The sequence below is a fragment of the Wolffia australiana genome, chromosome 12 (genome assembly GCF_029677425.1).
Source record: "Wolffia australiana isolate 7733 chromosome 12, ASM2967742v1".
Classification (NCBI taxonomy): Eukaryota; Viridiplantae; Streptophyta; class Magnoliopsida; order Alismatales; family Araceae; genus Wolffia; species Wolffia australiana.
Genome location: NC_135846.1, coordinates 14585813 through 14599975, shown reverse-complemented (window position 1 = coordinate 14599975; position 14163 = coordinate 14585813). Strand labels below are relative to the sequence as shown.

Here is a 14163-nt window from a genome sequence, read left to right as displayed (position 1 = left end):
CTCTTTTTTCGCGATCTAGAATTGAATGGCGGAGCGAGAGATAGAGGATGGGTGAGATGCCGCCGTAAATACCCTTCACTCCGCTGGATCCGACCCTTAAATCTTGCCGATTCAAATCTTAACAAAGCCGATGGACAACTGTTCATTTCTTTCAGACAAAACAAAATTAACTTAATAATCACAACGACGGTAGACGGCGTTTTCACGTATATAAAAGGTAAACGAACTAAGCTTTTTTATTTCAAAATTACAAAGATTTTCTGGCACTATTTTATGACATAATATCAAATCAGTTTGAATATTTAGAAATGCATTGTTTTATCTATTAATCTTGCTGAGTTCTTTTATTTGACATACACTTGTTTTCTTGAAAAATTCCAGTCAAATTTTTTTCCCTGAAAATAAAGAAAAAATTGGAATCGACCAAGGATTACAGTTCTAGAGAGCCAGATTATGGAGGAAACTACTAAAAGGTAACATGGCCAGAGGGATATACTCACTAAATTAAAGATGAAGTACATTCATATATTAAACCAACAGTTAGCTACGAAACTGAACGACTTTTGGAAGAAATAAATATACATGACCTTTAGTAAACTACTAATCGAAAATTGAGATTCTCTTGATCTACGGTTACGATTACCAAATGGAACGGGACCGATTGTTTCACTTTCGGTCATCTCCAGGTCCACGGCCCTTTAAATGGCAACATTTGCGTTTCGTTGGGTAATGCCATCGATAACCTACTTTGAGATATTGAGAGGAGTTCGCATCAAAACTTCCAGTTTAAGATATTAATACGCTCGATTTCTATTTCTATTTCTATTCCGAATTTGAAGTTGATAAGCTGAAAATTCTTGCTGCCAAGCGCTTCAGGGTCTTTAAAGATGTGATTCTTTAATCGGACGACACCTTCCTTCGATAACAGTTGCGTCTTCATCTGAGGTTACGACGAGCCGGTGAGCTCCTCCCTTTCCTGTTCCCCTAAAGCCAAGATCGAGTTAAGATTGGAGCAGACCCGTTTGTCTTAAATGCCTTGGGCTTCTTAGGGTAAAGGTTCTCCTAAATCTCGGCAAATATATATACTGAAGAATCACTTCGATTAAAGAATATCTTAATTTTCCGATTCTAAAGTTTAATTATAAGCGCGCATCATCATGGGCGGCGATAAGAGTCTGAATGTGATCCTTACCGACGACTAAAACAAATATTTATTGTGATAACCTGTCTCTTACTATCAAGTAATAGTATTTTGTTTATTATCAAGTAAGAGTAATTCATTAGAATCTATACGCAGCCTAAGAGGTGGGCTGTTCACATCGTATTTTGCTTCAGACTAGGCGGCGTGAATTTGTTTTCATCTTTTCGGATCCCTCGCCGACTACGAAACGTGAGCATATTTTTTCGTCGACTTAAATTTCATAATATCTCACGACCGGCTACATGTTGATAGAGCATTTTACTACGCGAGTCTCAAGATGGTGGAGTGAGAATATCTCAAGTAACAAAAGGATCAGATTGAAAGTATACCTTTATCGATAAACAGTGAGACTGAGGAGTTGCTGAAAAAAAGATAATCAGTACGTTCTGCATAAAAAAGTTTTCAGGGTGATGTAAAGATGTACCCTTTTTTCTGTCAGCAGTGTATATTTCAAGATTTCTTCTTAGACTGGGCCCCTAATCTCGGCCATCGAATGATCTACGCCTACCACAAATCTCCAAAAAATAGCGTATCCGGTCTTCTCTGACTACACGCGCTTGACAGCGCTAGCCGCCAGCATAATCTGCGCAGATAACTATGTTTGGCCGACATTAGAACGATAGATGACGCGTTAACGTGGTCCTCTTATTTGCAGAATACGTCTACTGAATCTGTCCGATGCCGCGAACTTATTGGCTTTGCTCCACCACATTGAAAACTGATACTGACTTGTTCAATACGAGATGAACCACGGTTCCTGGGCCCTACTTCGGAATACGATAGAGTAGCAGCTTGTGACCTGGTACTGGTGGAGCAGAAACTGGGCGACGAAGCTCTGAATAAAATCATTCAAATAAACAGCAGAGGCATCGTCATTCCGTAGACAATGAAGTATTATATCGGAGCCTAGTCCCAGGGCCGTCTGCATCCTCCTTTCTTCCCTTCTCCGCTTAATAAAATGACAACCGCGATATCAAAAACATAAAAAAGTCAGATTTAAACAGTGCTAAAACGAAAGAGAGCGGAGAGAGGGTTTACTGTCTCCATCAATGCAGTCCAAGATATTATTTTATGGGCAAATAATAATTCCGCGTCCCTGTTTTAGAGAGAGAGAGAGAGCGAGTGAGACAAACGCGTTCCTGGATTCTACGGAACCCCTATATAACTGAAGCCCCTTTGCCTTCAGCTCACAAGTCACAACAAATCTGCGTAAGCGGAGAAGGCTCAAAGAGACTCGAGCATCAACTCCTTTAGACCCATTCAGCGTCTCCTAGTTACACGTTGTTGGGAAAGAGAGAAGTACGCAGTCCTGAGGAACATGGAAGCTCCGCTCTCCTCCTATCCCTGGGAGAACCTCGGATCCTACAAGGTACGTCTCCCAAGGTCTATCCGCCCATTTATTTTTAACTTTTTACCCTCGCTGAACTAACGTTGTTTTTCCTGCTCTGCTTTTGCTTTGTCAGTACATTCTTTACGGACCACTGTTGGCAAAGGCCCTCAATACGAGGCCATGGGAGGGTGTCACGCCCAGCTGGTGGGTGCACATCCTCCTCCTCTGCGCTCTACGTGGCCTTATCCACACCTTATGGTGTTCCTTTGGCAACATGCTCTTCCTCACGCGCAACCGCCGCATCATAAAGGAGGGCGTTGACTTCAAGCAAATCGACAAGGAATGGCACTGGTACAGCTCGCTCTCTCTTTTCCTATGTTAATCGGGAAATCCTCTGGTTCCATCTCTGCCTTTTATAACTTGTGATTTTTATCTAACTGAGATTGGCGATATGAAAAATCGCAGGGACAACTTCTTACTCCTGCAAGCGTTTATCGGTGCGGGTGCATACTACCTCTTCCCCTCGGCGGACAGCCTTCCTCTATGGAACGCCAAGGGGCTCCTCTACGCGCTTCTGGTCCACATGACGGTCTCGGAGACGCTGTTTTATTTCTCCCACAGACTATTCCACACCGGTTTTCTATTCCATCGCTATCACTCCTCCACCACTCCGTCCCTGTTCCCCAGTCTCACACAGGTGAATGATTCTCTCCTATAATTGTTATTTTCACCCTGTTTCTTCACCCATCTTCCCCTTTTGCTGCCTGCTTGCCTCTGAAGTGCAGTGATCTATTGCCTGATCTCTCTTTTTAACGGTCTCCATCCAATGATGCAGCTGGACTGGCGACCCCAGTGGAGCACCTGGTGCTGAGCGCAGTCCAGGGGATGCCCCTTTTGTGTAGTTTCTGGATGGGGCATGGCTCCATAGCCCTAGTTTACGGGTACGTCCTGGGCTTCGACTTTCTCAGAGCCATGCTTCACAGCAACGTGGAGGTCCTCCCCAGCGGGCTCTTTCAGCGCATCCCCTTCCTCAGATACCTTCTCGCGACCCCTACGTAAGTGTTATCATCAAATCCCCTTAGGAGTTTTAATGATTATGATAATGATTCTGACGACGATGACAATTGGGTTCAGATACCACACGCTTCATCACAAGGAGCACGGCAGTAACTTCTGCCTCTTCATGCCGATATTCGACTTGCTGGGCAGCACTCTCAACCCCAAGTCCTGGGAAGAACACGAGAGGATCTGCAAAGGTACGCGATATTTACTCGATTATCTATTCGATCATTGTCGTTGTAAAACTTGCAAGAATCTCAAGCAGTGAAATCCCTGTTGTGACCACAGTGAAGAACGCGGATGTGCCCGGATTCGTGTTTCTGCTGCACGCCGTGGACGTGGTTTCGTCGATGCACTCGCCCTTCGTCTTCCGGAGCTACGCCTCCCACGCTTATGTCACGAACCTGCTCGTTCTTCCCCTGTGGCCCGTCGCGTTTGTCGTCATGATCTGTATGTGGGCCTTTTCCAAGACATTCCTTGTCTCCTTCTACAACCTTCGCGGCCGCCTGCACCAGATCTGGCTTGTTCCGCGCTTCGGCTTCCAGGTACAGATCTGGGTTCTACTTCTTGCCCATCTGTGACTTAACATATTTCTTTAAAAAAAATACTCTCTGGAAACATTTCAGTAAATTCTGTAACCTGTGTGATTTCAATGTACCGAATTGATGAATTTTTTTCTGCAGTACTTCCTTCCGTGGGCCAAAGATGGGATCAACGCGCAGATTGAGCACGCCATTTTGAGGGCAGATCGGCTGGGCGTCAAGGTCCTCAGCCTCGCCGCATTGAATAAGGTAGGTTCCATCTCTCCTTTGGCTCCATCGAGAATCCAGTTTTTCCAAGTCAAGGTAGAATGGGGTATAAGGCGCGAGGGCTGATAAGATTTCGACAACTGTTTAGAATGAGTCTTTAAATGGAGGAGGGACTCTTTACGTGAAGAAGCACCCGGAGCTGCGAGTCAGAGTTGTGCACGGTAACACGCTTACCGCCGCCGTCATCATCAACGAGATACCGAACGATGTTAGCGAAGTCTTCCTCACTGGCGCCACCTCCAAACTTGGCCGCGCCATTGCACTTTACCTCTGCCGCCGGGGAATCCGCGTCTTGGTAAACATTCTCTTTCTCTGTGTCAAAACATATGGACAAAATATATACATTATCCACATCCCTTGTGCGCCTCGAATATCTCGTTATCCATGGGCATAACATGAGTGTCTCTTGGTACTTGCAGATGTTGACGGCCTCGGTGGAGAGGTTCCAGAGAATCCAGAGGGAAGCACCTCCGGAGTTGCAGCACTATTTGGTGCAAGTCACCAAGTATCAGGCAGCACAAAACTGCAAGGTAGTTCCGCGTCCCCTTTAAATCATCCAAAGTAAATGTCTTCGCTATTTATGCAAGACGGGACGCTAATTCTTGTTTGGTTTGGAACAGACGTGGATCGTGGGCAAGTGGCTGAGCTACAAGGAGCAACAGTGGGCGCCCGCTGGCACCCACTTCCACCAGTTTGTTGTGCCTCCGGTCTTTGAGTTCCGCAGGTATTGCACCTACGGCAAGCTCGCTGCCGTGAGGCTCCCCGAAGACGTGCAGGGTCTGGGCATGTGTGAGGTAACTTTGTGGCCTCTAACATTTTGTGAGAAATGACAAATCTTTTGAGGGTGGAAAAGTGACAAACTCGTGTACATTTTTTTTCTTACAGTACAAGCTGGATAGAGGAGTCATTCACGCTTGCCATGCCGGAGGCGTCGTCCACTTTCTTGAGGGATGGACACATCACGAAGTCGGAGCCATCGACGTCGACAAGATTGATGTTGTCTGGGAAGCGGCGCTGAGGCATGGACTCCGACCTTCGTAGGAATTTAGCATCAACTACCGGGGGACGAGGCTCGCTAAAATAGCTCACTAGCCTCAGTTGAGAAGAATATTCTTTATATTCTCTTCACGTCCATTGTACTTAAATACAAAAATACAAATTCGTTCATTCGTTTCTTATGGCTCCATTGATATTTTTGGCCTCATGGATTGTATCATTTACGATGCAATGGATGTTATTGTCTCTTACAGCAATTCTTATATTCAGGTGTAGTGTTTAAGATGTTATTAAGGGGCACTGGAGGTCTGTGCGGAAAAGTGTGCTGAGTTTTTGGAGCTGAAAAATGGAAGTTTGAGGCTGTCCCTGAGGGCAGCTTTTTCCTTACATATATCCAACCATACCCTCTTATATAAAAATAAACTCGCCAGGCTATAATAAACCTTGTAGGGAGAGTGAAAGTGGCGATTTATGATTCATCAAGGTTTATTGGTGTTTCGTTGTTGAGTGAAGAATGAAGTCAACCAATAACTACATAAGTTCACATTGAAGGAGAAAATTTCCCGCTTCTGGTTGTAGATAAGGTTATAAGGTGAGTCATTTTACTCCACAAGGTCATCATCCTTTCCAACACCCCCCTACTTAGATGACAGCATTCTCCTCGTTCAAACAATTTATAACAACATCGTCCATTCTTTCCGTCAAGCCACCTATCATCCATTCTCTATTACTAAGCCACCAATACCTTCATATAAATACCATGAAATCTTCTGGTTCCCTAACTTACATCGATTTTATGAATAATTAATAATATTAGAACAACCTTACTCGTCTTCCGTGAACTCAAGTGTTAAATTTCAGACCTTTGTTTTTTAATTTTGAGTGAATTAAAAGGGTATTGGCTGGTTTTAAAACAGTCCGAGGGGCTAAACTGAAGGAGAAGAAATCAAGAAAAATAGAAAGCATACACCTGCAAAAAGGAGGGGTCCTAAGCTACGGTTGGAGGACGTCCATATTTCAATCCGGACATGCCCTCATGAAATATGATGGAGATCATGACGGTCTATCATCCATTAACCAAACCTACTACTTATGGATGTGCTACCTGCATCACCTGCATCATCACCAGAAGAACCAACTCGCTTAATGTGACTTGTTGCAAATTCAGGGTTTTTTATTGGATGTGACATACGAAGAAGTGATATCTCCCCTTCTTTTTCCTACATTCTCCATCTCTTATCCTCGCCCGAGATGATTATTCCTGTGCTGGTATCTATTTCATGAAGACCTCATTCTGCCTAATATATGTCTCATTTTATTATCTTCTACAAATGGACGCTGACAACCATGACTCGTACTTTTTTAGGATGACATATCCTTACATATATCCCTCTACATTCGTCAATTTTTTCCTCATTTAACAACCATGGATTGGGGTCGCTTCTACAAGTGGACTTCCCTCCAAGAGGTGAGATCTTCCGTCATAGGCTGGTGGCTTCCTGGGCCATGGGAAGATATAAGATATCGTTGTATGTGGCAAATGGTGGTTGGATGTAGATAATTGGTGCTAATTTAGTATAAAAGGCATGGACCTCCAAGAATGCATGAACCTCTGATGGAAGTCTCTTTCTGGCTAAGGAAGCATCCTTCAATTTCCTCCAAACCTGATGATCTATTTCCCTTCTTCACTCAATCTGACACTCAAACTGAGTGTATTCACAAGCAAATAACAAAACCCAAGGCTGTAACAAAGGCTGCTAAAACAGGTTTTGGGACAGATACTCAGGGATAATTATAATGTGGGAGAAAAGGGGTACAAATAAGGATCCTAGATTCTCAATGCGGAAACCTAGAATGTGTGGCATGTATTTGGCAATTTGACTAGTAAATTTCATGGACCCCTTTATAGGAAAGAAACAACAACTATCTCTTGAATTCCTCCTAAAAAACAGGCCTCTACTTTGACTTGGGATCTGGATTAGGCCTAGTCTTAGTGGGCTTCATTGTACTTTAGGTCCCTCTCTTCTCCAACAATAATATTTCAATTTCCAACGTCCTGTTATAAATGAAGATCCAAGAAAATTATGAGAAAAATAAACCACTCGATTCAACGGAATCAAGTGGGGTTAGTTCATAAATAGGGAAACCCCATTAGTTAGGATCAACTACAAAACTGACTGTTCATTTCATTTTCAACAGGAATAAGTGATATTTATGTGCATATTCTTGATATAAATAGTACTTTATATCATAAAAAACACTTATTTATGTGTACCTATTTGATGTCATCCCCCCTCTTCCTCCTATCATACCATCGTTCCATACTTTTCCCCCTATGGGATTCAAGTACGGAACGCCATTTCTTCTTTGAACTAAACGGGCTTTTAGCTTCCCATAGGACACTTCTTAGCCCCCTTTCTACAATATATTCGCATCCTTTTCGGCATACGTATGAATTTGGCTTCATCATTATTCAAGTGTTAATCTTTCTTAAGGAGAATTCCACTTGCTTCTTCTTCTGCCTGGATACTGATATCTTGATCAAGTGACACATTTGTTTCGTGCGCTATGTGTCATGGCCATGAAATTAAATCCCAAGCTAGGAAAAATGCTCAAATTTGGCGCGTGCGAGCCTTAGTGCTTGGACCAGAGCACTAAGCAGCCTTGATCTATTGCAGCGGAAGTCGTTGCAATAACTTAAGTATGCATGGAAGGGGTTAGAGGAGAGGGTGGGGATGCAGCCCGGTGAGGGAATATGATCATTGCATTGATATCATAAAGAGGTTACATCATAGTCATGAGCATTACATAGGGGGAAACGAGGGATGTTAGTGAACTAATGGGATGATATGCAACACTCCTTGGTAGTATCGCTCTTTGGCCTGGAGGCCTGCCACTCTGCATGCGCGTGCCCACCAGCCCTTCTGCTGCACATGTGTCATTAGGTCGGGCATAGCGCGCCCGTGAGATTGGTGAGCACACACACCATCACAGCCTCGACGATTACAGACGCCGTTGGCACCTGCACTTACACCTATAGAGAGGTTTGGTCAAACGTTGTTGTGCTCAGGGCCTCAAACTAAGTGCTACTCGCCGAGCACTACCCGCAGGGGCGCTGCTCTCCCGCACCATCTTGGCACTCTCAGCCTGCCAATGCCATAATTTCTTGGCAGGATGCCTCCCGCCCCACTCCCCGCACACGTGATGAACATAGCGCGCATGAGGCCGCGCATCTCACTCGCATGACTCCGCGTGCAGCCCTACGACTCTACCGTACAGCTTGCGCGTCATGCACATGCACGCAGCGCTTGGCGCCTGCACGCGCGCTTTTGGCAGCCTGCGCACCCATCACTCACGGGCCTCCCTTGATCCGCTACACGTGAGAGCTTACGGGCAAACACACCAAAAGGGCGATGGCCTAAAAGATCAAGGTCAGAAGTTGTCACCTGTAGTGTGTTGTGACATAATACTGAGGAACTTAGTCTCCAAATCATGAGTCTGGTACACTGACATGTCCCCACAGTTAGCACGCATGATTCTGTGCAGGAATGCCGCATACTTTGGGGCATTACAATCATCCATACATCAAATATTGGTCCTCATGGCCTTGACGTTCAGTAAGTATTTGTCACCATCGAACTTGTTATGGTCAGTACTGAAAATAACACTTCCTACTTTCATAAATACCTAATTCCCATTAGGCATATTTTCAGATTGCTCTTCCCATACAAGAAATTTCTGCAATTTAAGAAAAGAAGTATAAGTTCCGTTCAAACTTCACACCAAAAATTTTGAAATATGCATATCATGGTTCTAAGACATTGGGCTCCAACATAACTTGCCATATATGTACTTTTAATTGGACCAAAGATTGATGAATGCTAAAGTCAAAGGTATAGTTATGAACTATGTCGCTAGTATTTGTGATTCATCAAATAATACTTATACCTCACTAATTAGACTATAAAGGAGTTACTTGTGAGGATCATTTGCAGAGATATCAATACCAATATTATTCTTACTCTACAAGCGGTCAGTATTGATCTAAATCTATGGAATTGCCATATTTTTATGCATTAAAATAATTATCTATGTGCACTATTAAGTTTAAAATGTTAAAATTTATTTTAGAGTCATATTTTTTTCTTTTCATTTAATGGTATTTTTAATGATTTCTAAACATCATAATCCCAAAAAAACAATTTTCTGATTTAGAATATATATTTTATGAATATTTTGAGATAATATTCATTGAGATATTAGTTTTTTGACAGAAAATGCGTGTATTATATTTTAGTAGTTAGGATTTTTTTACATGGAGTAAATGGTTGATTCAATGGAATAAGAACCAATTATGACTTTTGCAAATGATTGTCATAGATAATCATTGGGAAAATATTCCATTATGGCATTGTGAAGCATGAGTCCATAGCAACCAATGATTGGCTTACCTAAGTTACTTTTAAACATCCACAGTTCGCATTGACCATTAGAAAAGAGACACAATTAAAATCCCTATAAATGCATCTAAAGAATTGGAAATCATTATTTCAGCTCTATTTTCCAACATTGAAAAGTGAAAAAGGAGCAGAATACCATGGTGTCATGTAGTTGGGAAAAATGATAAATAGAAATATTAGCATTCACAATATCCTAATAGAGTAATGTTTTGACCTTTTGGATACCACTATATTAGATTCGGTGTTTGATAACATAAAATTGGATCAATAAAATTATGCTTTTATACTTCCTTTTTACCAAATACTTTTATATTTGCACTGGCATTATTCAAAATGAAGAATAAAATGAAAATGTATGATTTATTTCATAATTTAATTTTCATTTTATTCATTTTTGTGACTAACCCCACTTCACTCAAAATCAGGTACAAATTGGAAAACACGACTTAGGTAAATACAATGGTGAATTTTAGGTACAAATTGGAGAAAAATAGAGAGCTAATAAGTCTAATAGATAACAAAAAGAGGCCCAATGCACAATAAGCCCACTCTAGAATCCCATTCAAACCCTTTTAAGGACCGGGTCAACTAAAGGCAATAATTGTGAAACTAACCCAAAATTTCAATTTGAAAGTCCTGTTTTTAAATCAAGGAATGAGGGAATGTGGGTCCAGGATGAAAATCAAGAAATCCTAGCCCTCCAAAGCATTAGAATTAAATCCAATGGTTGGGAGAGTTATATCTTGGATTTGTGCTCCCTTTCCTCCCCTCCCTTTATACCTCATCTTGGATTTGTGCTCCCAACTTGTTGTTGGAGGCCTAATGCATCAGATTTTCTTGATCCATCTTTTTTTCTTCAAGATTGATAGAGACAGACAGTTTATGGGTGATCAAGATTGTTGGGGAAACATCATTGCCTGGCCCTCAGGGGAAGCGACAAAAATGTCCGTGTGATCTTCTGAATATTTAATTTGCATTTCTCACCACTTTCTCTAGGTAAACATTTCAAATAATATCTAGACTTCAAGCCTTCCAACGCATCCACCCGCATTAAAAATACCATCATGTGGCAAAAGTAAGAACATTTTTTGTCCACTACTTTTTTCTGTCACAATTTCACGAAGAGAAGTGCGGCCGAAGGTTCTATTTGTCCATAAAGGTTCTGTCTTACCCTAAATAAATAGCCAAAATTTCTAAAATCATAATAAGTTAGTAAACTTATCATAAAAACATAAATATTTAATAGAACTTATCATAAATCAAAAATAATTATTTCATTTATTTAGGGTTGTGTTGACCAGTTTTTATCATTTAGTTAATTGGCTCTTTAGCAAATATTTAAAAAATCCAGAAAATATAAAATCTTGAAAAATATTTTTTTAGTATGTATTTGAATTACAATTCAATCTCTCATTACCTGACCTTATGGAGTCGACCCTTACCTAACCTATTCTAAGTAGGGAAAAATTTATAAATGTTATTGCATAACCCAATTCATGTTATAGATGTTACCACAGGACACCTAAAACTTTACTTCCATTGAATGATCTACTTAAGTTGTACGTGGAAGTATTCTACTGAAGCATACATTGAACGAAAAGATCAGATCTACTAGAAGTATGGTAAATTATGATCCAACATTTCTTTGTATCTTTTACAATACGTTTCCACCATTTTCTATTGATAACTTTACTACATAATGTTTTGAAGCACCTTAGATGCTAAAACCTCTAGTTTAAATGTCTATAATGTTTTATGGGTGTATTGGAAATATATTAGAAAATTCATTATCAAGAACTAAATGTTTTTAGATGTTTATTTTATATTACATGAGAGAAAAATATGTAATATCATAAAGAATAGTGAATGTAAATTCTTTTTTTCACATTAAAAAACTCATGATGTAAAGCTTGACACTTCGAAATAAAATATATCATTTATGTTAATTTTAAAAATAATGATGTAAGAATTATTTTGCCTCATGAATGAATTAGTATTGATAACTGGTCGAAAATAGCCATTTAAACATATGTTTTAAAACATGTAATCACTACTCATTTTCAATACCCAATCTGATTTTTTCGACATTTATGTATTCTTTAATTATTTGATCTAAGAGTGCACTTTCCCATCCATGTGGAATAATTCAAAGTCATTTCCTCTGAAAAAATAGAAGCAATATAAGAGCATCGAGTAAGGTAATATTTGCATCTATTTTCTTAGAGGTCACCCCTTTTTAACATAGCTGAGAGCTACCATTATTTCCTTGTTTATAATACCTTGTATTTTCTCACTTACATTTTTAGTTTAATTTTTTGCAACGATTCTTTATCCCTTCAACATGTCTGAGGTGCTCAAGGTGCATAATTCGAGAGACATAAACATATGCACACTTGATGACATGTTTGAAGACACATGGTCTTAGGTCAAGCAGGTTGACTAAGTTTTGAATTAGCATATTCCAATTTATACTAACATTAAATGAACAAGGAGTTAAGGAATTTATTAAAGCACCGATTTCATGTTGTTAATAAATTCTTATGAATTCATAAATGATGTAATTACTTAATTTTGTTTCAAAAAAAAAATCAAGGAATCCTATATAAAAATTCTCAGATCATCAACAGTGAAGCTAAAAATGTGGAGGCATATATCGTGAAAATAAGGAAGTTTCGCAATTTTCTTGAGGCTTAGGCCATCTCCATGGTCCAGTTATTTTATTTCTATTGTTATTAACATCTCAATGTAGCACCTCAATTTTTGTAAAACCTACCAATACCATTAAATTCACCAAACTTAAGATGGGATGAAACGTCATGACTTGATTTCATAGAAAACAAGGCTAATTTAATAATATAAAATTTTAGAAGAAATTGTGTATTTTTTTAAATGATAAGATGGATAGATATCTATATATGTATTTTTATGAAGGTTATTGATGGCATAAGTAATGGAAAAATGATTAGTGGGGATTGGTGGAGTGAATGAATTCAGTATAAAAAGATTGACTGAGGAGAATAGTGTAATCCAGCTTAAAGAGTCTTGGAATGATAATGATAGTATAGACTCAAATAACTTACATTGGATCCTTATCTATAACCAGAATCAGGTGACATGAAGGCAGAGTTTGAGCCTCAAATGGCCTTGTTGGCTCTAAAAATTCAGCACATGTTTATCCATCAAATTCTTCTTTTATATATTAAAACATACACAAAAAAAGTTCAATAATTAAATTCCATATTTAATGTCATCACATGACATGGCACTACAAGTTCTACGACCACAATAGCATTTTTTCCTTCGAGCAAGATACATATTAAGATGTGTGCTCAGGTGCTAGCACTTAGTCCATTTCTGATTTTCAACTGAAAGACTGTTATGATCCATGTTTCAGCGCAATAATGATAGCTTTGTGCACATGATTGACGCACCCAATTATTTGCATTGAATAGGATTGCAACAAGCGGAAAAAAGAATTAGAAAAAACTACGTGAATGAAACAAAACCTTTTAAACGAATATGCAAAAATATTGTATAGCTTCAGAAATAATTTCCTAAAAATAAGCTTGTTGGAAATTACACAATAACAAAAAAGTTTCCTGAAAAAACAGAATACCAATACAACTCTTTGTAGTTACATCAAGTTTAAGCCTGATAATATGCGTATATATCAATTTAATGCTATATAATTGAAAACCAGCGATAACTAGCCTGATCATGGAGATGCATATTTGTATTTTTCTGAATGAAAATGTGAACGAGAGTAAGCCTCTCTCGCCACTTTTGGATCTTCGCGACAGTTCAACCAATGATGTATTTTATGTACTTGTAGAGTATTAATATAATCCTAAGACGGAATGAAAGATAATTGTTTTTTATTGATCAAGAAAGAACTAAAATATTTTGTCATAAAAGTATTTGACCTATTTATGATAGAGCCATGCCATGCAGTTACATAATAAAAAGTATTCCTACAGAATTTCATACTGATAAAACCATTTAGGGAATTCATGTTTTAATATCTTTTTTCACTTTAATTAAAGGAAAATAACTTACTGTAACTTACTGTGACTTACTCTTAGGCCCCAAAGTATGCGGCAATCCTGCACGGAGGCCTACGTGTTTTGGGAACATGTCTGTGTGCATGACTCATGATTTGGAGACTGAGTCCTTAAGTGTGGCTACTACAACATGCACTACGGGTGGTGACACTCGACCCTGATCTTTTAGGCCAACGCCCTCATGGTGCGCATGGCCGCCGGTGCTCAAGCGTGGCAGATTAGGGGAGGCCTGCTCGTGCTAGACTCG

The 14163-nt window shown here is 39.7% G+C and overlaps 1 pseudogene across 1 annotated transcript; it reads left to right on the top strand.

Annotated features, from left to right (window-relative positions):
• The first annotated feature begins 2393 nt into the window (after window positions 1–2393).
• On the top strand, window positions 2394–5652 carry LOC144710283 (very-long-chain aldehyde decarbonylase GL1-1-like; annotated as a pseudogene). The gene is made up of 11 exons (XR_013583248.1): window positions 2394–2570; window positions 2665–2882; window positions 2997–3228; window positions 3367–3586; window positions 3666–3787; window positions 3879–4135; window positions 4274–4381; window positions 4488–4694; window positions 4819–4929; window positions 5020–5193; window positions 5285–5652. The product of XR_013583248.1 is annotated as a very-long-chain aldehyde decarbonylase GL1-1-like (transcript).
• The last annotated feature ends 8511 nt before the right edge of the window (window positions 5653–14163 follow it).